The following is a 26,371-nucleotide window of genomic DNA, read 5'->3' as shown; positions in this document are numbered from 1 at the left end:
GCACGCGAGGTGCGCACCCGGGGCAAACCGGGCTCCGACTTCGTGCACGCCATGGTGCCCACCGCGGCGAAGGTGCACGCGAGGTGCGCACCCGGGGCAAACCGGGCTCCGACTTCGTGCACGCCGCACCTTGGAGCACACTTCGGAGCGCTCCTTGGTGCGCACCATGGTGCCCACCAGGGCGCGCAACCCAGCCAAGGTGTGCGCACCAAGGTGCACGCGAGGTGCGCACCCGGGGCAAACCGGGGTCCGACTTCGTGCACGCCGCACCTTGGAGCACACATCGGAGCGCTCCCAGGTTCGCACCAGCGTTGCGCACCTTTGATGCGCTGCCTTCACTAATTTCCAGAAAAGGCAAAAAAAAACGATATTTTAAAATTTCCGTTCTGAAAGATAGTGAAAAAAACGGAACGCGGGTGCCATCTTGAGCCCTTCCTGGTGCGCAGCCCAGGCAAGTTGTGCGCACCAAGGTGCCCACCCTGGCGGAGGTGCGCGCCCGGGGCAAACCGGGCTCCGACTTCGTGCACTGCATGGTGCCCACCAAGGCGCGCAACCCAGCCAAGGTGCCCACCGCAGCGAAGGTGCACGCGAGGTGCACACCCGGGGCAAACCGGGCTCCGACTTCGTGCACGCCGCACCTTGGAGCACACTTCAGAGCGCTCCTTGGTGCGCACCAGGGCGCGCAACCCAGCCGAGGTGCCCACCCCGGCGAAGGTGCACGCGAGGTGCGCACCCGGGGCAAACCGGGCTCCGACTTCGTGCACGCCATGGTGCCCACCGCGGCGAAGGTGCGCACCCGGGGCAAACCGGGCTCCGACTTCGTGCACGCCGCACCTTGGAGCACACTTCGGAGCGCTCCTTGGTGCGCACCATGGTGCCCACCAGGCCGCGCAACCCAGCCAAGGTGTGCGCACCAAGGTGCACGCGAGGTGCGCACCCGGGGCAAACCGGGGTCCGACTTCGTGCACGCCGCACCTTGGAGCACACATCGGGGCGCTCCCGGGTTCGCACCGGCGTTGCGCACCGTGGTGGGCACCTCGGAGCACACCAAGGTGGGCAGCGAGGTGCGCACCTTTGATGCGATGCCTTCACTAATTTCCATAAAAGGCAAAAAAAAAACGAGATTTTAAAATTTCCGTTTTGAAAGATAGTGAGAAAAAGGGAATGCTGGTGCCATCTTGAGCCCGCCCTGGTGCGCAGCCCAGCCAAGGTTTGCGCACCAAGGTGCCCACCCTGGCGAAGGTGCGCGCCCGGGCAATTAACCCAACTTCCAACTTCGCGCGCGCCAGGGTGGGAGCGCACCCAACAACCGGGCCTGGGAAGAGCCAATGCGAGAAACCCCACCAAACTCTCTGACAAAAAAAGAGGGGGCGCTCCAGTAACCCCGCTTCGGAGCGCACCCTGGGCAAACCCAGCCAAGGTGCCCACCCCGGCCAAGGTGCAGGCGAGGTGCGCACCCGGGGCAAACCGGGCTCCGACAACGTGCACGCCGCACCTTGGAGCACACTTCGTAGCGCTCCCGGGTGCGCACCTCAGAGCACACCAAGGTGGGCAGCGAGGTGCGCACCTTTGATGCGCTGCCTTCACTAATTTCCAGAAAAGGCAAAAAAAAAAGGAGATTTTAAAATTTCCGTTTTGAAAGATAGTGAAAAAAACGGAACGCGCGTGCCATCTTGAGCCCGCCCTGGTGCGCAGCCCAGGTAAGGTGCCACCCTGGCAAAGGTGCGCACCCGGGCAATTAACCCTACTTCCGACTTCGTGCGCGCCAGGGTGGCAACCGGGCCTCGGAAGAGCCAATGCGAGAAACCCCACCAAACGCTCCGACAAAAAAAGAGGCGGCGCTCCAATAACCCCGCTTCGGAGCGCAGCCGGGGCAAACCAAGCCAAGGTGCCCACCCCGACGAAGGTGCACGCGAGGTGCGCACCCGGGGCAAACCGGGCTCCGACAACGTGCACGCAGCACCTTGGAGCACACTTCGAAGCACTCCCGGGTGCCCACCGGCGTTGCGCACCGTGGTGGGCAGCGAGGTGCGCACCTTTGATGCGCTGCCTTCACTAATTTCCAGAAAAAGGCAAAAAAAAATGAGATTTTAAAATTTCCGTTTTGAAAGATAGTGAAAAAAAAGGAACGCGGGTGCCATCTTGAGCCCGCCCTGGTGCGCAGCCCAGGCAAGGCATGCGCACCAAGGTGCCCACCCGAGGTGCACACCCGGGGCAAACCGGGCTCCGACTTCGTGCAGGCCGCACCTTGGAGCACACTTCGGAGCGCTCCTTGGTGCGCACCATGGTGCCCACCAGGGCGCACCCGAGGCAAACCGGGCTCCGACTTCGTGCACGCCGCACCTTGGAGCACACATCGGAGCGCTCCCAGGTTCGCACCAGCGTTGCGCACCTTTGATGCGCTGCCTTCACTAATTTCCAGAAAAGGCAAAAAAAAACGATATTTTAAAATTTCCGTTCTGAAAGATAGTGAAAAAAACGGAACGCGGGTGCCATCTTGAGCCCTTCCTGATGCGCAGCCCAGGCAAGTTGTGCGCACCAAGGTGCCCACCCTGGCGGAGGTGCGCGCCCGGGGCAAACCGGGCTCCGACTTCGTGCACTGCATGGTGCCCACCAAGGCGCGCAACCCAGCCAAGGTGCCCACCGCAGCGAAGGTGCACGCGAGGTGCGCACCCGAGGTGCACACCCGGGGCAAACCGGGCTCCGACTTCGTGCACGCCGCACCTTGGAGCACACTTCAGAGCGCTCCTTGGTACGCACCAGGGCGCGCAACCCAGCCAAGGTGCTCACCCCGGCGAAGGTGCACGCGAGGTGCGCACCCGGGGCAAACCGGGCTCGGACTTCGTGCACGCCGCACCTTGGAGCACACATCGGAGCGCTCCCGGGTTCGCACCAGCATTGCGCACCTTTGATGCGCTGCCTTCACTAATTTCCAGAAAAGGCAAAAAAAAGAAAAAAATGAGATTTTAAAATTTCCGTTTTGAAAGATAGTGAAAAAAACGGAACGCGGGTGCCATCTTGAGCCCGCCCTGGTGTGCAGCCCAGGCAAGTTGTGCGCACCAAGGCACCCACCCTGGCCAAGGTGGGTCACGGGGTGGGTCCTAGGGTGGGTAACGGGGTGGGTACTAAGGTGCGTGCCAAGGTGGGTCATAGGGTGGGTGCCAAGGTGGGCACCAGGGTGGGTGTGCACCAACCCTAGCCAGGGTAGGTCACGGGGTGGTTGTCGGGGTGGGCGTCAAGGAGCCAAGGTGGGTGGCAAGTAGCCAAGTTGCGTGCCAAGGTGGGTGTCGGGGTGGGTGCCAAGGATCCAAGGTGGGTGCCAAGGAACCAAGGTGGGTGTCTGGGTGGGTGCCGAGGTGGGAGCCAGGGTGGGTCCCAAGGTGAGTGCAAAGGTGGGTGCCAGGGTCAAGGTGAGTGCCAATGTGGGTTCCAAGGTGCCAGGGTCAGGGTGAGTGCCAATGTGGGTTCAAAGGTGCTAAGTTGGGTGCGAGGTTGGGTGCGAGGGTGGGTGGGTGCCAAGGTGTGCTAGGTGGAAGCCCGGGTGGGTCGGCATCCCATGGGTGTCGAGTTGGGTGCCTGATGGGTGCTTCTTGTCAAGTTTTAGTCGTCGGGACTCATTTCGAGCCTTAGAGGTCGTTTCTTGTCCGGTTGCCCTGTCTTCGACCTGGGAACCCAATTTTGGTCCTCGGGTCCCATTTTTTTTTGTCTCGCATCCCACTTTTGGCCTGTGGCCTTTTCGGGGTCGATTCTCGTTTTGGGCATCAGAGCATGTTTCTTCTCCTAAAACCCAATATTTGTTTATTAAGTCTCGGAACACATTTTTGTTCTCGTGGACCCATCATGGGTCTTGGAACGCATTTGTGGTCCTTGGGTCCCATTTTGCATCCCGAAACTTGTGTTTTGGTGCTTGATCCCTATTTTGGGTGCCCACCTTGCACCAAGTGCGCACCCGGGGCAAACCGAGCGCCTTGGTGCACCGGGGCAAGATCGAGCGTGCACCCGAGGCGCCCCGAACATGCACCAAGGTGCACTCGGCCCACATGTGAGCGCAGGTCGTTGCGCCCGAGGTGGTGTGTGGGCACCGCGTTGCAGACGGGACACTGCACGCACACGACGCCCCCTCCAGGTGCACGCACGTAGGCCGGGCCGGGTGCACACCCGACGCCCTAGCAAGGTGCGCGCACCCGGGCAGGGCTCACACTTGGCGAACGGGGCGCACTTCGCGAGGGAGGGTGTGCACCTCGACGGGGGTGGGTGGCCGGGGTGGATTCGCACGTGGGTCGCGGTTTGCTAAGTACACACTGCGACAAGCTCATAACGGGTGCGATCATACCAGCGTTAGTGCACCGGATCCCATCAGAACTCCGCAGTTAAGCGCGCTTGGGCCGGAGTAGTACTGGGATGGGTGACCTCCCGGGAAGTCCCGGTGTTGCACCCTTTTTTAGTTTTTCGCCGGGCGTCGCAATGCTATTTGAATAAACCTTTTGCCCGTTTGCGTTCTCGTCGGGGCCGGGCCGGGCCGGGGTGCGCTGCCCGCACTACCGCGCGCGCGGGGGGCGACACCGAGCGCGCACCCGAGGCGCCCCGAGCACACAGGCCACGGTGCAACCCGGGCGTTGTGCGCGCACCCCGGTGCGCCCGAGGTGCTGCGCGCGCACCCAGGTGAAATCGGTGTGCACCTCGGCCAGTGCGCGCTCGGTCGAGTCGCGCACGTTGGCCAAGGTGCACGGTGATGTTTCTTACTCTAAGGTTCCGCACCAGACGCCCGGGACAGGTGAGCGAAGCTGGGCGGGGCCGGGTGCGCGGCCGGGGCAGGTGCACGCAGCTGGAGAGAGCTTTGGAGCACACTTCGGAGCGCACCAATGATGCGCTCCATTCAAAAGTTTCCTGAAAAGGCAAAAAAAGTTGAGATTATAGAATTTCCCACTTGAGAGATTGTAAAAAAAAAAAATTTAAAATGAAGGAAACGCGGGTGCCAAGGTGTGCGCAGCCCAGCCAAGGTGTGCGCACCAAGGCGCCCACCCTGGCGAAGGTGCACGCAAGGTGCGCACCCGAGGCAAACCGGACAATTAACCCAACTTTCGACTTCGCGCGCACCTTGGAGCGCACTTCGGAGCGCTCCTTGGTGCGCACCAATCTTGGGCACCTCGGAGTGCACCATGGCGCCCACCAAGGTGCGCACCCGGGGCAAACCGAGCTCCGACTTCGTGCGCACCTTGGAGCGCACGAAAGGTGCGCACCATGGCGCCCACCAAGGTGCGCAGCCCAGCCAAGGCGTGCGCATCAAGGTGCGCACCCTGGCGAAGGTGCGCACCCGGGGCAAACCGAGCTCCGACTTCGTGCGCACCTTGGAGCGCACAAAAGGTGCGCAACCCAGCCAAGGTGTGCGCACCCCGGTCAAACCGAGCTCCGAATCGTGCGCACCAGAGGTGCACGCCATCGTGCGCACCTTGGAGCACACTTCGGAGCCCTCCTTGGTGCGCGCCGATGTTGCGCACCTCGGAGCGCACCCGGGGAAAACAATGCAATTAACCCGACTTTCGACTTCGTGGGCACCTCGGAGCGCTCTCGGGTTCGCACCTCGGAGCACACCGAGGTGCGCACCTTTGATGCGCTGCCTTCACCAATTTCCAGAAAAGGCAAGAAAACATTGAGAAGGTGTGCGCACCGAGGTGCCCACCCTGGCGAAGGTGCACGCGAGGTGCGCACCCGGGGCAAACCGGGCTCCGACTTCGTGCACGCCGCACCTTGGAGCACACTTCGGAGCGCTCCTTGGTGCGCACCAGGGCGCGCAACCCAGCCGAGGTGCCCACCCCGGCGAAGGTGCACGCGAGGTGCGCACCCGGGGCAAACCGGGCTCCGACTTCGTGCACGCCATGGTGCCCACCGCGGCGAAGGTGCACGCGAGGTGCGCACCCGGGGCAAACCGGGCTCCGACTTCGTGCACGCCGCACCTTGGAGCACACTTCGGAGCGCTCCTTGGTGCGCACCATGGTGCCCACCAGGGCGCGCAACCCCGCCGAAGGTGCACGCGAGGTGCGCACCCGGGGCAAACCGGGCTCCGACTTCGTGCACGCCGCACCTTGGAGCACACTTCGGAGCGCTCCTTGGTGCGCACCATGGTGCCCACCAGGGCGCGCAACCCCGCCGAAGGTGCACGCGAGGTGCGCACCCGGGGCAAACCGGGCTCCGACTTCGTGCACGCCATGGTGCGCACCGCGGCGAAGGTGCGCACCCGGGGCAAACCGGGCTCCGACTTCGTGCACGCCGCACCTTGGAGCACACTTCGGAGCGCTCCTTGGTGCGCACCAGGGCGCGCAACCCAGCCGAGGTGCCCACCCCGGCGAAGGTGCACGCGAGGTGCGTACCCGGGGCAAACCGGGCTCCGACTTCGTGCACGCCGCACCTTGGAGCACACTTCGGAGCGCTCCTTGGTGCGCACCATGGTGCCCACCAGGCCGCGCAACCCAGCCAAGGTGTGCGCACCAAGGTGCACGCGAGGTGCGCACCCGGGGCAAACCGGGGTCCGACTTCGTGCACGCCGCACCTTGGAGCACACATCGGGGCGCTCCCGGGTTCGCACCGGCGTTGCGCACCGTGGTGGGCACCTCGGAGCACACCAAGGTGGGCAGCGAGGTGCGCACCTTTGATGCGATGCCTTCACTAATTTCCATAAAAGGCAAAAAAAAAACGAGATTTTAAAATTTCCGTTTTGAAAGATAGTGAGAAAAAGGGAATGCTGGTGCCATCTTGAGCCCGCCCTGGTGCGCAGCCCAGCCAAGGTGTGCGCACCAAGGTGCCCACCCTGGCGAAGGTGCGCGCCCGGGCAATTAACCCAACTTCCAACTTCGCGCGCGCCAGGGTGGGAGCGCACCCAACAACCGGGCCTGGGAAGAGCCAATGCGAGAAACCCCACCAAACGCTCTGACAAAAAAAGAGGGGGCGCTCCAGTAACCCCGCTTCGGAGCGCACCCTGGGCAAACCCAGCCAAGGTGCCCACCCCGGCCAAGGTGCAGGCGAGGTGCGCACCCGGGGCAAACCGGGCTCCGACAACGTGCACGCCGCACCTTGGAGCACACTTCGTAGCGCTCCCGGGTGCGCACCTCAGAGCACACCAAGGTGGGCAGCGAGGTGCGCACCTTTGATGCGCTGCCTTCACTAATTTCCAGAAAAGGAAAAAAAAAAAGGAGATTTTAAAATTTCCGTTTTGAAAGATAGTGAAAAAAACGGAACGCGCGTGCCATCTTGAGCCCGCCCTGGTGCGCAGCCCAGGTAAGGTGCCCACCCTGGCAAAGGTGCGCACCCGGGCAATTAACCCTACTTCCGACTTCGTGCGCGCCAGGGTGGCAACCGGGCCTCGGAAGAGCCAATGCGAGAAACCCCACCAAACGCTCCGACAAAAAAAGAGGCGGCGCTCCAATAACCCCGCTTCGGAGCGCAGCCGGGGCAAACCCAGCCAAGGTGCCCACCCCGACGAAGGTGCACGCGAGGTGCGCACCCGGGGCAAACCGGGCTCCGACAACGTGCACGCAGCACCTTGGAGCACACTTCGAAGCACTCCCGGGTGCCCACCGGCGTTGCGCACCGTGGTGGGCAGCGAGGTGCGCACCTTTGATGCGCTGCCTTCACTAATTTCCAGAAAAAGGCAAAAAAAAATGAGATTTTAAAATTTCCGTTTTGAAAGATAGTGAAAAAAAAGGAACGCGGGTGCCATCTTGAGCCCGCCCTGGTGCGCAGCCCAGGCAAGGCATGCGCACCAAGGTGCCCACCCGAGGTGCACACCCGGGGCAAACCGGGCTCCGACTTCGTGCAGGCCGCACCTTGGAGCACACTTCGGAGCGCTCCTTGGTGCGCACCATGGTGCCCACCAGGGCGCGCAACCCAGCCAAGGTCTGCACACTAAGGTGCCCACCCCGGCGAAGGTGCACGCGAGGTGCGCACCCGGGGCAAACCGGGCTCCGACTTCGTGCACGCCATGGTGCCCACCGCGGCGAAGGTGCACGCGAGGTGCGCACCCGGGGCAAACCGGGCTCCGACTTCGTGCACGCCGCACCTTGGAGCACACTTCGGAGCGCTCCTTGGTGCGCACCATGGTGCCCACCAGGGCGCGCAACCCAGCCAAGGTGTGCGCACCAAGGTGCACGCGAGGTGCGCACCCGGGGCAAACCGGGGTCCGACTTCGTGCACGCCGCACCTTGGAGCACACATCGGAGCGCTCCCAGGTTCGCACCAGCGTTGCGCACCTTTGATGCGCTGCCTTCACTAATTTCCAGAAAAGGCAAAAAAAAACGATATTTTAAAATTTCCGTTCTGAAAGATAGTGAAAAAAACGGAACGCGGGTGCCATCTTGAGCCCTTCCTGGTGCGCAGCCCAGGCAAGTTGTGCGCACCAAGGTGCCCACCCTGGCGGAGGTGCGCGCCCGGGGCAAACCGGGCTCCGACTTCGTGCACTGCATGGTGCCCACCAAGGCGCGCAACCCAGCCAAGGTGCCCACCGCAGCGAAGGTGCACGCGAGGTGCACACCCGGGGCAAACCGGGCTCCGACTTCGTGCACGCCGCACCTTGGAGCACACTTCAGAGCGCTCCTTGGTGCGCACCAGGGCGCGCAACCCAGCCGAGGTGCCCACCCCGGCGAAGGTGCACGCGAGGTGCGCACCCGGGGCAAACCGGGCTCCGACTTCGTGCACGCCATGGTGCCCACCGCGGCGAAGGTGCGCACCCGGGGCAAACCGGGCTCCGACTTCGTGCACGCCGCACCTTGGAGCACACTTCGGAGCGCTCCTTGGTGCGCACCATGGTGCCCACCAGGCCGCGCAACCCAGCCAAGGTGTGCGCACCAAGGTGCACGCGAGGTGCGCACCCGGGGCAAACCGGGGTCCGACTTCGTGCACGCCGCACCTTGGAGCACACATCGGGGCGCTCCCGGGTTCGCACCGGCGTTGCGCACCGTGGTGGGCACCTCGGAGCACACCAAGGTGGGCAGCGAGGTGCGCACCTTTGATGCGATGCCTTCACTAATTTCCATAAAAGGCAAAAAAAAAACGAGATTTTAAAATTTCCGTTTTGAAAGATAGTGAGAAAAAGGGAATGCTGGTGCCATCTTGAGCCCGCCCTGGTGCGCAGCCCAGCCAAGGTTTGCGCACCAAGGTGCCCACCCTGGCGAAGGTGCGCGCCCGGGCAATTAACCCAACTTCCAACTTCGCGCGCGCCAGGGTGGGAGCGCACCCAACAACCGGGCCTGGGAAGAGCCAATGCGAGAAACCCCACCAAACTCTCTGACAAAAAAAGAGGGGGCGCTCCAGTAACCCCGCTTCGGAGCGCACCCTGGGCAAACCCAGCCAAGGTGCCCACCCCGGCCAAGGTGCAGGCGAGGTGCGCACCCGGGGCAAACCGGGCTCCGACAACGTGCACGCCGCACCTTGGAGCACACTTCGTAGCGCTCCCGGGTGCGCACCTCAGAGCACACCAAGGTGGGCAGCGAGGTGCGCACCTTTGATGCGCTGCCTTCACTAATTTCCAGAAAAGGCAAAAAAAAAAGGAGATTTTAAAATTTCCGTTTTGAAAGATAGTGAAAAAAACGGAACGCGCGTGCCATCTTGAGCCCGCCCTGGTGCGCAGCCCAGGTAAGGTGCCACCCTGGCAAAGGTGCGCACCCGGGCAATTAACCCTACTTCCGACTTCGTGCGCGCCAGGGTGGCAACCGGGCCTCGGAAGAGCCAATGCGAGAAACCCCACCAAACGCTCCGACAAAAAAAGAGGCGGCGCTCCAATAACCCCGCTTCGGAGCGCAGCCGGGGCAAACCAAGCCAAGGTGCCCACCCCGACGAAGGTGCACGCGAGGTGCGCACCCGGGGCAAACCGGGCTCCGACAACGTGCACGCAGCACCTTGGAGCACACTTCGAAGCACTCCCGGGTGCCCACCGGCGTTGCGCACCGTGGTGGGCAGCGAGGTGCGCACCTTTGATGCGCTGCCTTCACTAATTTCCAGAAAAAGGCAAAAAAAAATGAGATTTTAAAATTTCCGTTTTGAAAGATAGTGAAAAAAAAGGAACGCGGGTGCCATCTTGAGCCCGCCCTGGTGCGCAGCCCAGGCAAGGCATGCGCACCAAGGTGCCCACCCGAGGTGCACACCCGGGGCAAACCGGGCTCCGACTTCGTGCAGGCCGCACCTTGGAGCACACTTCGGAGCGCTCCTTGGTGCGCACCATGGTGCCCACCAGGGCGCACCCGAGGCAAACCGGGCTCCGACTTCGTGCACGCCGCACCTTGGAGCACACATCGGAGCGCTCCCAGGTTCGCACCAGCGTTGCGCACCTTTGATGCGCTGCCTTCACTAATTTCCAGAAAAGGCAAAAAAAAACGATATTTTAAAATTTCCGTTCTGAAAGATAGTGAAAAAAACGGAACGCGGGTGCCATCTTGAGCCCTTCCTGATGCGCAGCCCAGGCAAGTTGTGCGCACCAAGGTGCCCACCCTGGCGGAGGTGCGCGCCCGGGGCAAACCGGGCTCCGACTTCGTGCACTGCATGGTGCCCACCAAGGCGCGCAACCCAGCCAAGGTGCCCACCGCAGCGAAGGTGCACGCGAGGTGCGCACCCGAGGTGCACACCCGGGGCAAACCGGGCTCCGACTTCGTGCACGCCGCACCTTGGAGCACACTTCAGAGCGCTCCTTGGTACGCACCAGGGCGCGCAACCCAGCCAAGGTGCTCACCCCGGCGAAGGTGCACGCGAGGTGCGCACCCGGGGCAAACCGGGCTCGGACTTCGTGCACGCCGCACCTTGGAGCACACATCGGAGCGCTCCCGGGTTCGCACCAGCATTGCGCACCTTTGATGCGCTGCCTTCACTAATTTCCAGAAAAGGCAAAAAAAAGAAAAAAATGAGATTTTAAAATTTCCGTTTTGAAAGATAGTGAAAAAAACGGAACGCGGGTGCCATCTTGAGCCCGCCCTGGTGTGCAGCCCAGGCAAGTTGTGCGCACCAAGGCACCCACCCTGGCCAAGGTGGGTCACGGGGTGGGTCCTAGGGTGGGTAACGGGGTGGGTACTAAGGTGCGTGCCAAGGTGGGTCATAGGGTGGGTGCCAAGGTGGGCACCAGGGTGGGTGTGCACCAACCCTAGCCAGGGTAGGTCACGGGGTGGTTGTCGGGGTGGGCGTCAAGGAGCCAAGGTGGGTGGCAAGTAGCCAAGTTGCGTGCCAAGGTGGGTGTCGGGGTGGGTGCCAAGGATCCAAGGTGGGTGCCAAGGAACCAAGGTGGGTGTCTGGGTGGGTGCCGAGGTGGGAGCCAGGGTGGGTCCCAAGGTGAGTGCAAAGGTGGGTGCCAGGGTCAAGGTGAGTGCCAATGTGGGTTCCAAGGTGCCAGGGTCAGGGTGAGTGCCAATGTGGGTTCAAAGGTGCTAAGTTGGGTGCGAGGTTGGGTGCGAGGGTGGGTGGGTGCCAAGGTGTGCTAGGTGGAAGCCCGGGTGGGTCGGCATCCCATGGGTGTCGAGTTGGGTGCCTGATGGGTGCTTCTTGTCAAGTTTTAGTCGTCGGGACTCATTTCGAGCCTTAGAGGTCGTTTCTTGTCCGGTTGCCCTGTCTTCGACCTGGGAACCCAATTTTGGTCCTCGGGTCCCATTTTTTTTTGTCTCGCATCCCACTTTTGGCCTGTGGCCTTTTCGGGGTCGATTCTCGTTTTGGGCATCAGAGCATGTTTCTTCTCCTAAAACCCAATATTTGTTTATTAAGTCTCGGAACACATTTTTGTTCTCGTGGACCCATCATGGGTCTTGGAACGCATTTGTGGTCCTTGGGTCCCATTTTGCATCCCGAAACTTGTGTTTTGGTGCTTGATCCCTATTTTGGGTGCCCACCTTGCACCAAGTGCGCACCCGGGGCAAACCGAGCGCCTTGGTGCACCGGGGCAAGATCGAGCGTGCACCCGAGGCGCCCCGAACATGCACCAAGGTGCACTCGGCCCACATGTGAGCGCAGGTCGTTGCGCCCGAGGTGGTGTGTGGGCACCGCGTTGCAGACGGGACACTGCACGCACACGACGCCCCCTCCAGGTGCACGCACGTAGGCCGGGCCGGGTGCACACCCGACGCCCTAGCAAGGTGCGCGCACCCGGGCAGGGCTCACACTTGGCGAACGGGGCGCACTTCGCGAGGGAGGGTGTGCACCTCGACGGGGGTGGGTGGCCGGGGTGGATTCGCACGTGGGTCGCGGTTTGCTAAGTACACACTGCGACAAGCTCATAACGGGTGCGATCATACCAGCGTTAGTGCACCGGATCCCATCAGAACTCCGCAGTTAAGCGCGCTTGGGCCGGAGTAGTACTGGGATGGGTGACCTCCCGGGAAGTCCCGGTGTTGCACCCTTTTTTAGTTTTTCGCCGGGCGTCGCAATGCTATTTGAATAAACCTTTTGCCCGTTTGCGTTCTCGTCGGGGCCGGGCCGGGCCGGGGTGCGCTGCCCGCACTACCGCGCGCGCGGGGGCGACACCGAGCGCGCACCCGAGGCGCCCCGAGCACACAGGCCACGGTGCAACCCGGGCGTTGTGCGCGCACCCCGGTGCGCCCGAGGTGCTGCGCGCGCACCCAGGTGAAATCGGTGTGCACCTCGGCCAGTGCGCGCTCGGTCGAGTCGCGCACGTTGGCCAAGGTGCACGGTGATGTTTCTTACTCTAAGGTTCCGCACCAGACGCCCGGGACAGGTGAGCGAAGCTGGGCGGGGCCGGGTGCGCGGTCGGGGCAGGTGCACGCAGCTGGAGAGAGCTTTGGAGCACACTTCGGAGCGCACCAATGATGCGCTCCATTCAAAAGTTTCCTGAAAAGGCAAAAAAAGTTGAGATTATAGAATTTCCCACTTGAGAGATTGTAAAAAAAAAAAATTTAAAATGAAGGAAACGCGGGTGCCAAGGTGTGCGCAGCCCAGCCAAGGTGTGCGCACCAAGGCGCCCACCCTGGCGAAGGTGCACGCAAGGTGCGCACCCGAGGCAAACCGGACAATTAACCCAACTTTCGACTTCGCGCGCACCTTGGAGCGCACTTCGGAGCGCTCCTTGGTGCGCACCAATCTTGGGCACCTCGGAGTGCACCATGGCGCCCACCAAGGTGCGCACCCGGGGCAAACCGAGCTCCGACTTCGTGCGCACCTTGGAGCGCACGAAAGGTGCGCACCATGGCGCCCACCAAGGTGCGCAGCCCAGCCAAGGCGTGCGCATCAAGGTGCGCACCCTGGCGAAGGTGCGCACCCGGGGCAAACCGAGCTCCGACTTCGTGCGCACCTTGGAGCGCACAAAAGGTGCGCAACCCAGCCAAGGTGTGCGCACCCCGGTCAAACCGAGCTCCGAATCGTGCGCACCAGAGGTGCACGCCATCGTGCGCACCTTGGAGCACACTTCGGAGCCCTCCTTGGTGCGCGCCGATGTTGCGCACCTCGGAGCGCACCCGGGGAAAACAATGCAATTAACCCGACTTTCGACTTCGTGGGCACCTCGGAGCGCTCTCGGGTTCGCACCTCGGAGCACACCGAGGTGCGCACCTTTGATGCGCTGCCTTCACCAATTTCCAGAAAAGGCAAGAAAACATTGAGAAGGTGTGCGCACCGAGGTGCCCACCCTGGCGAAGGTGCACGCGAGGTGCGCACCCGGGGCAAACCGGGCTCCGACTTCGTGCACGCCGCACCTTGGAGCACACTTCGGAGCGCTCCTTGGTGCGCACCAGGGCGCGCAACCCAGCCGAGGTGCCCACCCCGGCGAAGGTGCACGCGAGGTGCGCACCCGGGGCAAACCGGGCTCCGACTTCGTGCACGCCATGGTGCCCACCGCGGCGAAGGTGCACGCGAGGTGCGCACCCGGGGCAAACCGGGCTCCGACTTCGTGCACGCCGCACCTTGGAGCACACTTCGGAGCGCTCCTTGGTGCGCACCATGGTGCCCACCAGGGCGCGCAACCCCGCCGAAGGTGCACGCGAGGTGCGCACCCGGGGCAAACCGGGCTCCGACTTCGTGCACGCCGCACCTTGGAGCACACTTCGGAGCGCTCCTTGGTGCGCACCATGGTGCCCACCAGGGCGCGCAACCCCGCCGAAGGTGCACGCGAGGTGCGCACCCGGGGCAAACCGGGCTCCGACTTCGTGCACGCCATGGTGCGCACCGCGGCGAAGGTGCGCACCCGGGGCAAACCGGGCTCCGACTTCGTGCACGCCGCACCTTGGAGCACACTTCGGAGCGCTCCTTGGTGCGCACCAGGGCGCGCAACCCAGCCGAGGTGCCCACCCCGGCGAAGGTGCACGCGAGGTGCGTACCCGGGGCAAACCGGGCTCCGACTTCGTGCACGCCGCACCTTGGAGCACACTTCGGAGCGCTCCTTGGTGCGCACCATGGTGCCCACCAGGCCGCGCAACCCAGCCAAGGTGTGCGCACCAAGGTGCACGCGAGGTGCGCACCCGGGGCAAACCGGGGTCCGACTTCGTGCACGCCGCACCTTGGAGCACACATCGGGGCGCTCCCGGGTTCGCACCGGCGTTGCGCACCGTGGTGGGCACCTCGGAGCACACCAAGGTGGGCAGCGAGGTGCGCACCTTTGATGCGATGCCTTCACTAATTTCCATAAAAGGCAAAAAAAAAACGAGATTTTAAAATTTCCGTTTTGAAAGATAGTGAGAAAAAGGGAATGCTGGTGCCATCTTGAGCCCGCCCTGGTGCGCAGCCCAGCCAAGGTGTGCGCACCAAGGTGCCCACCCTGGCGAAGGTGCGCGCCCGGGCAATTAACCCAACTTCCAACTTCGCGCGCGCCAGGGTGGGAGCGCACCCAACAACCGGGCCTGGGAAGAGCCAATGCGAGAAACCCCACCAAACGCTCTGACAAAAAAAGAGGGGGCGCTCCAGTAACCCCGCTTCGGAGCGCACCCTGGGCAAACCCAGCCAAGGTGCCCACCCCGGCCAAGGTGCAGGCGAGGTGCGCACCCGGGGCAAACCGGGCTCCGACAACGTGCACGCCGCACCTTGGAGCACACTTCGTAGCGCTCCCGGGTGCGCACCTCAGAGCACACCAAGGTGGGCAGCGAGGTGCGCACCTTTGATGCGCTGCCTTCACTAATTTCCAGAAAAGGCAAAAAAAAAAGGAGATTTTAAAATTTCCGTTTTGAAAGATAGTGAAAAAAACGGAACGCGCGTGCCATCTTGAGCCCGCCCTGGTGCGCAGCCCAGGTAAGGTGCCCACCCTGGCAAAGGTGCGCACCCGGGCAATTAACCCTACTTCCGACTTCGTGCGCGCCAGGGTGGCAACCGGGCCTCGGAAGAGCCAATGCGAGAAACCCCACCAAACGCTCCGACAAAAAAAGAGGCGGCGCTCCAATAACCCCGCTTCGGAGCGCAGCCGGGGCAAACCCAGCCAAGGTGCCCACCCCGACGAAGGTGCACGCGAGGTGCGCACCCGGGGCAAACCGGGCTCCGACAACGTGCACGCAGCACCTTGGAGCACACTTCGAAGCACTCCCGGGTGCCCACCGGCGTTGCGCACCGTGGTGGGCAGCGAGGTGCGCACCTTTGATGCGCTGCCTTCACTAATTTCCAGAAAAAGGCAAAAAAAAATGAGATTTTAAAATTTCCGTTTTGAAAGATAGTGAAAAAAAAGGAACGCGGGTGCCATCTTGAGCCCGCCCTGGTGCGCAGCCCAGGCAAGGCATGCGCACCAAGGTGCCCACCCGAGGTGCACACCCGGGGCAAACCGGGCTCCGACTTCGTGCAGGCCGCACCTTGGAGCACACTTCGGAGCGCTCCTTGGTGCGCACCATGGTGCCCACCAGGGCGCGCAACCCAGCCAAGGTCTGCACACTAAGGTGCCCACCCCGGCGAAGGTGCACGCGAGGTGCGCACCCGGGGCAAACCGGGCTCCGACTTCGTGCACGCCATGGTGCCCACCGCGGCGAAGGTGCACGCGAGGTGCGCACCCGGGGCAAACCGGGCTCCGACTTCGTGCACGCCGCACCTTGGAGCACACTTCGGAGCGCTCCTTGGTGCGCACCATGGTGCCCACCAGGGCGCGCAACCCAGCCAAGGTGTGCGCACCAAGGTGCACGCGAGGTGCGCACCCGGGGCAAACCGGGGTCCGACTTCGTGCACGCCGCACCTTGGAGCACACATCGGAGCGCTCCCAGGTTCGCACCAGCGTTGCGCACCTTTGATGCGCTGCCTTCACTAATTTCCAGAAAAGGCAAAAAAAAACGATATTTTAAAATTTCCGTTCTGAAAGATAGTGAAAAAAACGGAACGCGGGTGCCATCTTGAGCCCTTCCTGGTGCGCAGCCCAGGCAAGTTGTGCGCACCAAGGTGCCCACCCTGGCGGAGGTGCGCGCCCGGGGCAAACCGGGCTCCGACTTCGTGCACTGCATGGTGCCCACCAAGGCGCGCAACCCAGCCAAGGTGCCCACCGCAGCGAAGGTGCACGCGAGGTGCACACCCGGGGCAAACCGGGCTCCGACTTCGTGCACGCCGCACCTTGGAGCACACTTCAGAGCGCTCCTTGGTGCGCACCAGGGCGCGCAACCCAGCCGAGGTGCCCACCCCGGCGAAGGTGCACGCGAGGTGCGCACCCGGGGCAAACCGGGCTCCGACTTCGTGCACGCCATGGTGCCCACCGCGGCGAAGGTGCGCACCCGGGGCAAACCGGGCTCCGACTTCGTGCACGCCGCACCTTGGAGCACACTTCGGAGCGCTCCTTGGTGCGCACCATGGTGCCCACCAGGCCGCGCAACCCAGCCAAGGTGTGCGCACCAAGGTGCACGCGAGGTGCGCACCCGGGGCAAACCGGGGTCCGACTTCGTGCACGCCGCACCTTGGAGCACACATCGGGGCGCTCCCGGGTTCGCACCGGCGTTGCGCACCGTGGTGGGCACCTCGGAGCACACCAAGGTGGGCAGCGAGGTGCGCACCTTTGATGCGATGCCTTCACTAATTTCCATAAAAGGCAAAAAAAAAACGAGATTTTAAAATTTCCGTTTTGAAAGATAGTGAGAAAAAGGGAATGCTGGTGCCATCTTGAGCCCGCCCTGGTGCGCAGCCCAGCCAAGGTTTGCGCACCAAGGTGCCCACCCTGGCGAAGGTGCGCGCCCGGGCAATTAACCCAACTTCCAACTTCGCGCGCGCCAGGGTGGGAGCGCACCCAACAACCGGGCCTGGGAAGAGCCAATGCGAGAAACCCCACCAAACTCTCTGACAAAAAAAGAGGGGGCGCTCCAGTAACCCCGCTTCGGAGCGCACCCTGGGCAAACCCAGCCAAGGTGCCCACCCCGGCCAAGGTGCAGGCGAGGTGCGCACCCGGGGCAAACCGGGCTCCGACAACGTGCACGCCGCACCTTGGAGCACACTTCGTAGCGCTCCCGGGTGCGCACCTCAGAGCACACCAAGGTGGGCAGCGAGGTGCGCACCTTTGATGCGCTGCCTTCACTAATTTCCAGAAAAGGCAAAAAAAAAAGGAGATTTTAAAATTTCCGTTTTGAAAGATAGTGAAAAAAACGGAACGCGCGTGCCATCTTGAGCCCGCCCTGGTGCGCAGCCCAGGTAAGGTGCCACCCTGGCAAAGGTGCGCACCCGGGCAATTAACCCTACTTCCGACTTCGTGCGCGCCAGGGTGGCAACCGGGCCTCGGAAGAGCCAATGCGAGAAACCCCACCAAACGCTCCGACAAAAAAAGAGGCGGCGCTCCAATAACCCCGCTTCGGAGCGCAGCCGGGGCAAACCAAGCCAAGGTGCCCACCCCGACGAAGGTGCACGCGAGGTGCGCACCCGGGGCAAACCGGGCTCCGACAACGTGCACGCAGCACCTTGGAGCACACTTCGAAGCACTCCCGGGTGCCCACCGGCGTTGCGCACCGTGGTGGGCAGCGAGGTGCGCACCTTTGATGCGCTGCCTTCACTAATTTCCAGAAAAAGGCAAAAAAAAATGAGATTTTAAAATTTCCGTTTTGAAAGATAGTGAAAAAAAAGGAACGCGGGTGCCATCTTGAGCCCGCCCTGGTGCGCAGCCCAGGCAAGGCATGCGCACCAAGGTGCCCACCCGAGGTGCACACCCGGGGCAAACCGGGCTCCGACTTCGTGCAGGCCGCACCTTGGAGCACACTTCGGAGCGCTCCTTGGTGCGCACCATGGTGCCCACCAGGGCGCACCCGAGGCAAACCGGGCTCCGACTTCGTGCACGCCGCACCTTGGAGCACACATCGGAGCGCTCCCAGGTTCGCACCAGCGTTGCGCACCTTTGATGCGCTGCCTTCACTAATTTCCAGAAAAGGCAAAAAAAAACGATATTTTAAAATTTCCGTTCTGAAAGATAGTGAAAAAAACGGAACGCGGGTGCCATCTTGAGCCCTTCCTGATGCGCAGCCCAGGCAAGTTGTGCGCACCAAGGTGCCCACCCTGGCGGAGGTGCGCGCCCGGGGCAAACCGGGCTCCGACTTCGTGCACTGCATGGTGCCCACCAAGGCGCGCAACCCAGCCAAGGTGCCCACCGCAGCGAAGGTGCACGCGAGGTGCGCACCCGAGGTGCACACCCGGGGCAAACCGGGCTCCGACTTCGTGCACGCCGCACCTTGGAGCACACTTCAGAGCGCTCCTTGGTACGCACCAGGGCGCGCAACCCAGCCAAGGTGCTCACCCCGGCGAAGGTGCACGCGAGGTGCGCACCCGGGGCAAACCGGGCTCGGACTTCGTGCACGCCGCACCTTGGAGCACACATCGGAGCGCTCCCGGGTTCGCACCAGCATTGCGCACCTTTGATGCGCTGCCTTCACTAATTTCCAGAAAAGGCAAAAAAAAGAAAAAAATGAGATTTTAAAATTTCCGTTTTGAAAGATAGTGAAAAAAACGGAACGCGGGTGCCATCTTGAGCCCGCCCTGGTGTGCAGCCCAGGCAAGTTGTGCGCACCAAGGCACCCACCCTGGCCAAGGTGGGTCACGGGGTGGGTCCTAGGGTGGGTAACGGGGTGGGTACTAAGGTGCGTGCCAAGGTGGGTCATAGGGTGGGTGCCAAGGTGGGCACCAGGGTGGGTGTGCACCAACCCTAGCCAGGGTAGGTCACGGGGTGGTTGTCGGGGTGGGCGTCAAGGAGCCAAGGTGGGTGGCAAGTAGCCAAGTTGCGTGCCAAGGTGGGTGTCGGGGTGGGTGCCAAGGATCCAAGGTGGGTGCCAAGGAACCAAGGTGGGTGTCTGGGTGGGTGCCGAGGTGGGAGCCAGGGTGGGTCCCAAGGTGAGTGCAAAGGTGGGTGCCAGGGTCAAGGTGAGTGCCAATGTGGGTTCCAAGGTGCCAGGGTCAGGGTGAGTGCCAATGTGGGTTCAAAGGTGCTAAGTTGGGTGCGAGGTTGGGTGCGAGGGTGGGTGGGTGCCAAGGTGTGCTAGGTGGAAGCCCGGGTGGGTCGGCATCCCATGGGTGTCGAGTTGGGTGCCTGATGGGTGCTTCTTGTCAAGTTTTAGTCGTCGGGACTCATTTCGAGCCTTAGAGGTCGTTTCTTGTCCGGTTGCCCTGTCTTCGACCTGGGAACCCAATTTTGGTCCTCGGGTCCCATTTTTTTTTGTCTCGCATCCCACTTTTGGCCTGTGGCCTTTTCGGGGTCGATTCTCGTTTTGGGCATCAGAGCATGTTTCTTCTCCTAAAACCCAATATTTGTTTATTAAGTCTCGGAACACATTTTTGTTCTCGTGGACCCATCATGGGTCTTGGAACGCATTTGTGGTCCTTGGGTCCCATTTTGCATCCCGAAACTTGTGTTTTGGTGCTTGATCCCTATTTTGGGTGCCCACCTTGCACCAAGTGCGCACCCGGGGCAAACCGAGCGCCTTGGTGCACCGGGGCAAGATCGAGCGTGCACCCGAGGCGCCCCGAACATGCACCAAGGTGCACTCGGCCCACATGTGAGCGCAGGTCGTTGCGCCCGAGGTGGTGTGTGGGCACCGCGTTGCAGACGGGACACTGCACGCACACGACGCCCCCTCCAGGTGCACGCACGTAGGCCGGGCCGGGTGCACACCCGACGCCCTAGCAAGGTGCGCGCACCCGGGCAGGGCTCACACTTGGCGAACGGGGCGCACTTCGCGAGGGAGGGTGTGCACCTCGACGGGGGTGGGTGGCCGGGGTGGATTCGCACGTGGGTCGCGGTTTGCTAAGTACACACTGCGACAAGCTCATAACGGGTGCGATCATACCAGCGTTAGTGCACCGGATCCCATCAGAACTCCGCAGTTAAGCGCGCTTGGGCCGGAGTAGTACTGGGATGGGTGACCTCCCGGGAAGTCCCGGTGTTGCACCCTTTTTTAGTTTTTCGCCGGGCGTCGCAATGCTATTTGAATAAACCTTTTGCCCGTTTGCGTTCTCGTCGGGGCCGGGCCGGGCCGGGGTGCGCTGCCCGCACTACCGCGCGCGCGGGGGCGACACCGAGCGCGCACCCGAGGCGCCCCGAGCACACAGGCCACGGTGCAACCCGGGCGTTGTGCGCGCACCCCGGTGCGCCCGAGGTGCTGCGCGCGCACCCAGGTGAAATCGGTGTGCACCTCGGCCAGTGCGCGCTCGGTCGAGTCGCGCACGTTGGCCAAGGTGCACGGTGATGTTTCTTACTCTAAGGTTCCGCACCAGACGCCCGGGACAGGTGAGCGAAGCTGGGCGGGGCCGGGTGCGCGGCCGGGGCAGGTGCACGCAGCTGGAGAGAGCTTTGGAGCACACTTCGGAGCGCACCAATGATGCGCTCCATTCAAAAGTTTCCTGAAAAGGCAAAAAAAGTTGAGATTATAGAATTTCCCACTTGAGAGATTGTAAAAAAAAAAAATTTAAAATGAAGGAAACGCGGGTGCCAAGGTGTGCGCAGCCCAGCCAAGGTGTGCGCACCAAGGCGCCCACCCTGGCGAAGGTGCACGCAAGGTGCGCACCCGAGGCAAACCGGACAATTAACCCAACTTTCGACTTCGCGCGCACCTTGGAGCGCACTTCGGAGCGCTCCTTGGTGCGCACCAATCTTGGGCACCTCGGAGTGCACCATGGCGCCCACCAAGGTGCGCACCCGGGGCAAACCGAGCTCCGACTTCGTGCGCACCTTGGAGCGCACGAAAGGTGCGCACCATGGCGCCCACCAAGGTGCGCAGCCCAGCCAAGGCGTGCGCATCAAGGTGCGCACCCTGGCGAAGGTGCGCACCCGGGGCAAACCGAGCTCCGACTTCGTGCGCACCTTGGAGCGCACAAAAGGTGCGCAACCCAGCCAAGGTGTGCGCACCCCGGTCAAACCGAGCTCCGAATCGTGCGCACCAGAGGTGCACGCCATCGTGCGCACCTTGGAGCACACTTCGGAGCCCTCCTTGGTGCGCGCCGATGTTGCGCACCTCGGAGCGCACCCGGGGAAAACAATGCAATTAACCCGACTTTCGACTTCGTGGGCACCTCGGAGCGCTCTCGGGTTCGCACCTCGGAGCACACCGAGGTGCGCACCTTTGATGCGCTGCCTTCACCAATTTCCAGAAAAGGCAAGAAAACATTGAGAAGGTGTGCGCACCGAGGTGCCCACCCTGGCGAAGGTGCACGCGAGGTGCGCACCCGGGGCAAACCGGGCTCCGACTTCGTGCACGCCGCACCTTGGAGCACACTTCGGAGCGCTCCTTGGTGCGCACCAGGGCGCGCAACCCAGCCGAGGTGCCCACCCCGGCGAAGGTGCACGCGAGGTGCGCACCCGGGGCAAACCGGGCTCCGACTTCGTGCACGCCATGGTGCCCACCGCGGCGAAGGTGCACGCGAGGTGCGCACCCGGGGCAAACCGGGCTCCGACTTCGTGCACGCCGCACCTTGGAGCACACTTCGGAGCGCTCCTTGGTGCGCACCATGGTGCCCACCAGGGCGCGCAACCCCGCCGAAGGTGCACGCGAGGTGCGCACCCGGGGCAAACCGGGCTCCGACTTCGTGCACGCCGCACCTTGGAGCACACTTCGGAGCGCTCCTTGGTGCGCACCATGGTGCCCACCAGGGCGCGCAACCCCGCCGAAGGTGCACGCGAGGTGCGCACCCGGGGCAAACCGGGCTCCGACTTCGTGCACGCCATGGTGCGCACCGCGGCGAAGGTGCGCACCCGGGGCAAACCGGGCTCCGACTTCGTGCACGCCGCACCTTGGAGCACACTTCGGAGCGCTCCTTGGTGCGCACCAGGGCGCGCAACCCAGCCGAGGTGCCCACCCCGGCGAAGGTGCACGCGAGGTGCGTACCCGGGGCAAACCGGGCTCCGACTTCGTGCACGCCGCACCTTGGAGCACACTTCGGAGCGCTCCTTGGTGCGCACCATGGTGCCCACCAGGCCGCGCAACCCAGCCAAGGTGTGCGCACCAAGGTGCACGCGAGGTGCGCACCCGGGGCAAACCGGGGTCCGACTTCCTGCACGCCGCACCTTGGAGCACACATCGGGGCGCTCCCGGGTTCGCACCGGCGTTGCGCACCGTGGTGGGCACCTCGGAGCACACCAAGGTGGGCAGCGAGGTGCGCACCTTTGATGCGATGCCTTCACTAATTTCCATAAAAGGCAAAAAAAAAACGAGATTTTAAAATTTCCGTTTTGAAAGATAGTGAGAAAAAGGGAATGCTGGTGCCATCTTGAGCCCGCCCTGGTGCGCAGCCCAGCCAAGGTGTGCGCACCAAGGTGCCCACCCTGGCGAAGGTGCGCGCCCGGGCAATTAACCCAACTTCCAACTTCGCGCGCGCCAGGGTGGGAGCGCACCCAACAACCGGGCCTGGGAAGAGCCAATGCGAGAAACCCCACCAAACGCTCTGACAAAAAAAGAGGGGGCGCTCCAGTAACCCCGCTTCGGAGCGCACCCTGGGCAAACCCAGCCAAGGTGCCCACCCCGGCCAAGGTGCAGGCGAGGTGCGCACCCGGGGCAAACCGGGCTCCGACAACGTGCACGCCGCACCTTGGAGCACACTTCGTAGCGCTCCCGGGTGCGCACCTCAGAGCACACCAAGGTGGGCAGCGAGGTGCGCACCTTTGATGCGCTGCCTTCACTAATTTCCAGAAAAGGCAAAAAAAAAAGGAGATTTTAAAATTTCCGTTTTGAAAGATAGTGAAAAAAACGGAACGCGCGTGCCATCTTGAGCCCGCCCTGGTGCGCAGCCCAGGTAAGGTGCCCACCCTGGCAAAGGTGCGCACCCGGGCAATTAACCCTACTTCCGACTTCGTGCGCGCCAGGGTGGCAACCGGGCCTCGGAAGAGCCAATGCGAGAAACCCCACCAAACGCTCCGACAAAAAAAGAGGCGGCGCTCCAATAACCCCGCTTCGGAGCGCAGCCGGGGCAAACCCAGCCAAGGTGCCCACCCCGACGAAGGTGCACGCGAGGTGCGCACCCGGGGCAAACCGGGCTCCGACAACGTGCACGCAGCACCTTGGAGCACACTTCGAAGCACTCCCGGGTGCCCACCGGCGTTGCGCACCGTGGTGGGCAGCGAGGTGCGCACCTTTGATGCGCTGCCTTCACTAATTTCCAGAAAAAGGCAAAAAAAAATGAGATTTTAAAATTTCCGTTTTGAAAGATAGTGAAAAAAAAGGAACGCGGGTGCCATCTTGAGCCCGCCCTGGTGCGCAGCCCAGGCAAGGCATGCGCACCAAGGTGCCCACCCGAGGTGCACACCCGAGGCAAACCGGGCTCCGACTTCGTGCAGGCCGCACCTTGGAGCACACTTCGGAGCGCTCCTTGGTGCGCACCATGGTGCCCACCAGGGCGCGCAACCCAGCCAAGGTCTGCACACTAAGGTGCCCACCCCGGCGAAGGTGCACGCGAGGTGCGCACCCGGGGCAAACCGGGCTCCGACTTCGTGCACGCCATGGTGCCCACCGCGGCGAAGGTGCACGCGAGGTGCGCACCCGGGGCAAACCGGGCTCCGACTTCGTGCACGCCGCACCTTGGAGCACACTTCGGAGCGCTCCTTGGTGCGCACCATGGTGCCCACCAGGGCGCGCAACCCAGCCAAGGTGTGCGCACCAAGGTGCACGCGAGGTGCGCACCCGGGGCAAACCGGGGTCCGACTTCGTGCACGCCGCACCTTGGAGCACACATCGGAGCGCTCCCAGGTTCGCACCAGCGTTGCGCACCTTTGATGCGCTGCCTTCACTAATTTCCAGAAAAGGCAAAAAAAAACGATATTTTAAAATTTCCGTTCTGAAAGATAGTGAAAAAAACGGAACGCGGGTGCCATCTTGAGCCCTTCCTGGTGCGCAGCCCAGGCAAGTTGTGCGCACCAAGGTGCCCACCCTGGCGGAGGTGCGCGCCCGGGGCAAACCGGGCTCCGACTTCGTGCACTGCATGGTGCCCACCAAGGCGCGCAACCCAGCCAAGGTGCCCACCGCAGCGAAGGTGCACGCGAGGTGCACACCCGGGGCAAACCGGGCTCCGACTTCGTGCACGCCGCACCTTGGAGCACACTTCAGAGCGCTCCTTGGTGCGCACCAGGGCGCGCAACCCAGCCGAGGTGCCCACCCCGGCGAAGGTGCACGCGAGGTGCGCACCCGGGGCAAACCGGGCTCCGACTTCGTGCACGCCATGGTGCCCACCGCGGCGAAGGTGCGCACCCGGGGCAAACCGGGCTCCGACTTCGTGCACGCCGCACCTTGGAGCACACTTCGGAGCGCTCCTTGGTGCGCACCATGGTGCCCACCAGGCCGCGCAACCCAGCCAAGGTGTGCGCACCAAGGTGCACGCGAGGTGCGCACCCGGGGCAAACCGGGGTCCGACTTCGTGCACGCCGCACCTTGGAGCACACATCGGGGCGCTCCCGGGTTCGCACCGGCGTTGCGCACCGTGGTGGGCACCTCGGAGCACACCAAGGTGGGCAGCGAGGTGCGCACCTTTGATGCGATGCCTTCACTAATTTCCATAAAAGGCAAAAAAAAAACGAGATTTTAAAATTTCCGTTTTGAAAGATAGTGAGAAAAAGGGAATGCTGGTGCCATCTTGAGCCCGCCCTGGTGCGCAGCCCAGCCTAGGTTTGCGCACCAAGGTGCCCACCCTGGCGAAGGTGCGCGCCCGGGCAATTAACCCAACTTCCAACTTCGCGCGCGCCAGGGTGGGAGCGCACCCAACAACCGGGCCTGGGAAGAGCCAATGCGAGAAACCCCACCAAACTCTCTGACAAAAAAAGAGGGGGCGCTCCAGTAACCCCGCTTCGGAGCGCACCCTGGGCAAACCCAGCCAAGGTGCCCACCCCGGCCAAGGTGCAGGCGAGGTGCGCACCCGGGGCAAACCGGGCTCCGACAACGTGCACGCCGCACCTTGGAGCACACTTCGTAGCGCTCCCGGGTGCGCACCTCAGAGCACACCAAGGTGGGCAGCGAGGTGCGCACCTTTGATGCGCTGCCTTCACTAATTTCCAGAAAAGGCAAAAAAAAAAGGAGATTTTAAAATTTCCGTTTTGAAAGATAGTGAAAAAAATGGAACGCGCGTGCCATCTTGAGCCCGCCCTGGTGCGCAGCCCAGGTAAGGTGCCACCCTGGCAAAGGTGCGCACCCGGGCAATTAACCCTACTTCCGACTTCGTGCGCGCCAGGGTGGCAACCGGGCCTCGGAAGAGCCAATGCGAGAAACCCCACCAAACGCTCCGACAAAAAAAGAGGCGGCGCTCCAATAACCCCGCTTCGGAGCGCAGCCGGGGCAAACCAAGCCAAGGTGCCCACCCCGACGAAGGTGCACGCGAGGTGCGCACCCGGGGCAAACCGGGCTCCGACAACGTGCACGCAGCACCTTGGAGCACACTTCGAAGCACTCCCGGGTGCCCACCGGCGTTGCGCACCGTGGTGGGCAGCGAGGTGCGCACCTTTGATGCGCTGCCTTCACTAATTTCCAGAAAAAGGCAAAAAAAAATGAGATTTTAAAATTTCCGTTTTGAAAGATAGTGAAAAAAAAGGAACGCGGGTGCCATCTTGAGCCCGCCCTGGTGCGCAGCCCAGGCAAGGCATGCGCACCAAGGTGCCCACCCGAGGTGCACACCCGGGGCAAACCGGGCTCCGACTTCGTGCAGGCCGCACCTTGGAGCACACTTCGGAGCGCTCCTTGGTGCGCACCATGGTGCCCACCAGGGCGCACCCGAGGCAAACCGGGCTCCGACTTCGTGCACGCCGCACCTTGGAGCACACATCGGAGCGCTCCCAGGTTCGCACCAGCGTTGCGCACCTTTGATGCGCTGCCTTCACTAATTTCCAGAAAAGGCAAAAAAAAACGATATTTTAAAATTTCCGTTCTGAAAGATAGTGAAAAAAACGGAACGCGGGTGCCATCTTGAGCCCTTCCTGATGCGCAGCCCAGGCAAGTTGTGCGCACCAAGGTGCCCACCCTGGCGGAGGTGCGCGCCCGGGGCAAACCGGGCTCCGACTTCGTGCACT

At 62.8% G+C, this 26,371-nt stretch overlaps 3 non-coding genes across 3 annotated transcripts; all 3 read left to right on the top strand.

Annotated features, from left to right (window-relative positions):
- The first annotated feature begins 4,319 nt into the window (after window positions 1-4,319).
- On the top strand, window positions 4,320-4,438 carry LOC131866070 (5S ribosomal RNA). The gene has a single exon (XR_009364702.1). It is a non-coding gene; the product is annotated as a 5S ribosomal RNA (ribosomal RNA).
- Window positions 4,439-12,243: 7,805 nt separating this feature from the next.
- Window positions 12,244-12,362, top strand: LOC131866069 (5S ribosomal RNA). Its single transcript, XR_009364701.1, has one exon. It is a non-coding gene; the product is annotated as a 5S ribosomal RNA (ribosomal RNA).
- Window positions 12,363-20,166: 7,804 nt separating this feature from the next.
- Window positions 20,167-20,285, top strand: LOC131866068 (5S ribosomal RNA). Its single transcript, XR_009364700.1, has one exon. It is a non-coding gene; the product is annotated as a 5S ribosomal RNA (ribosomal RNA).
- The last annotated feature ends 6,086 nt before the right edge of the window (window positions 20,286-26,371 follow it).

This window comes from Cryptomeria japonica, unplaced genomic scaffold (genome assembly GCF_030272615.1).
Source record: "Cryptomeria japonica unplaced genomic scaffold, Sugi_1.0 HiC_scaffold_129, whole genome shotgun sequence".
Lineage (NCBI taxonomy): Eukaryota > Viridiplantae > Streptophyta > Pinopsida > Cupressales > Cupressaceae > Cryptomeria > Cryptomeria japonica.
Note: the sequence above shows the minus strand (reverse complement) of the source record. Positions and strands in the feature narration are given on the sequence as shown.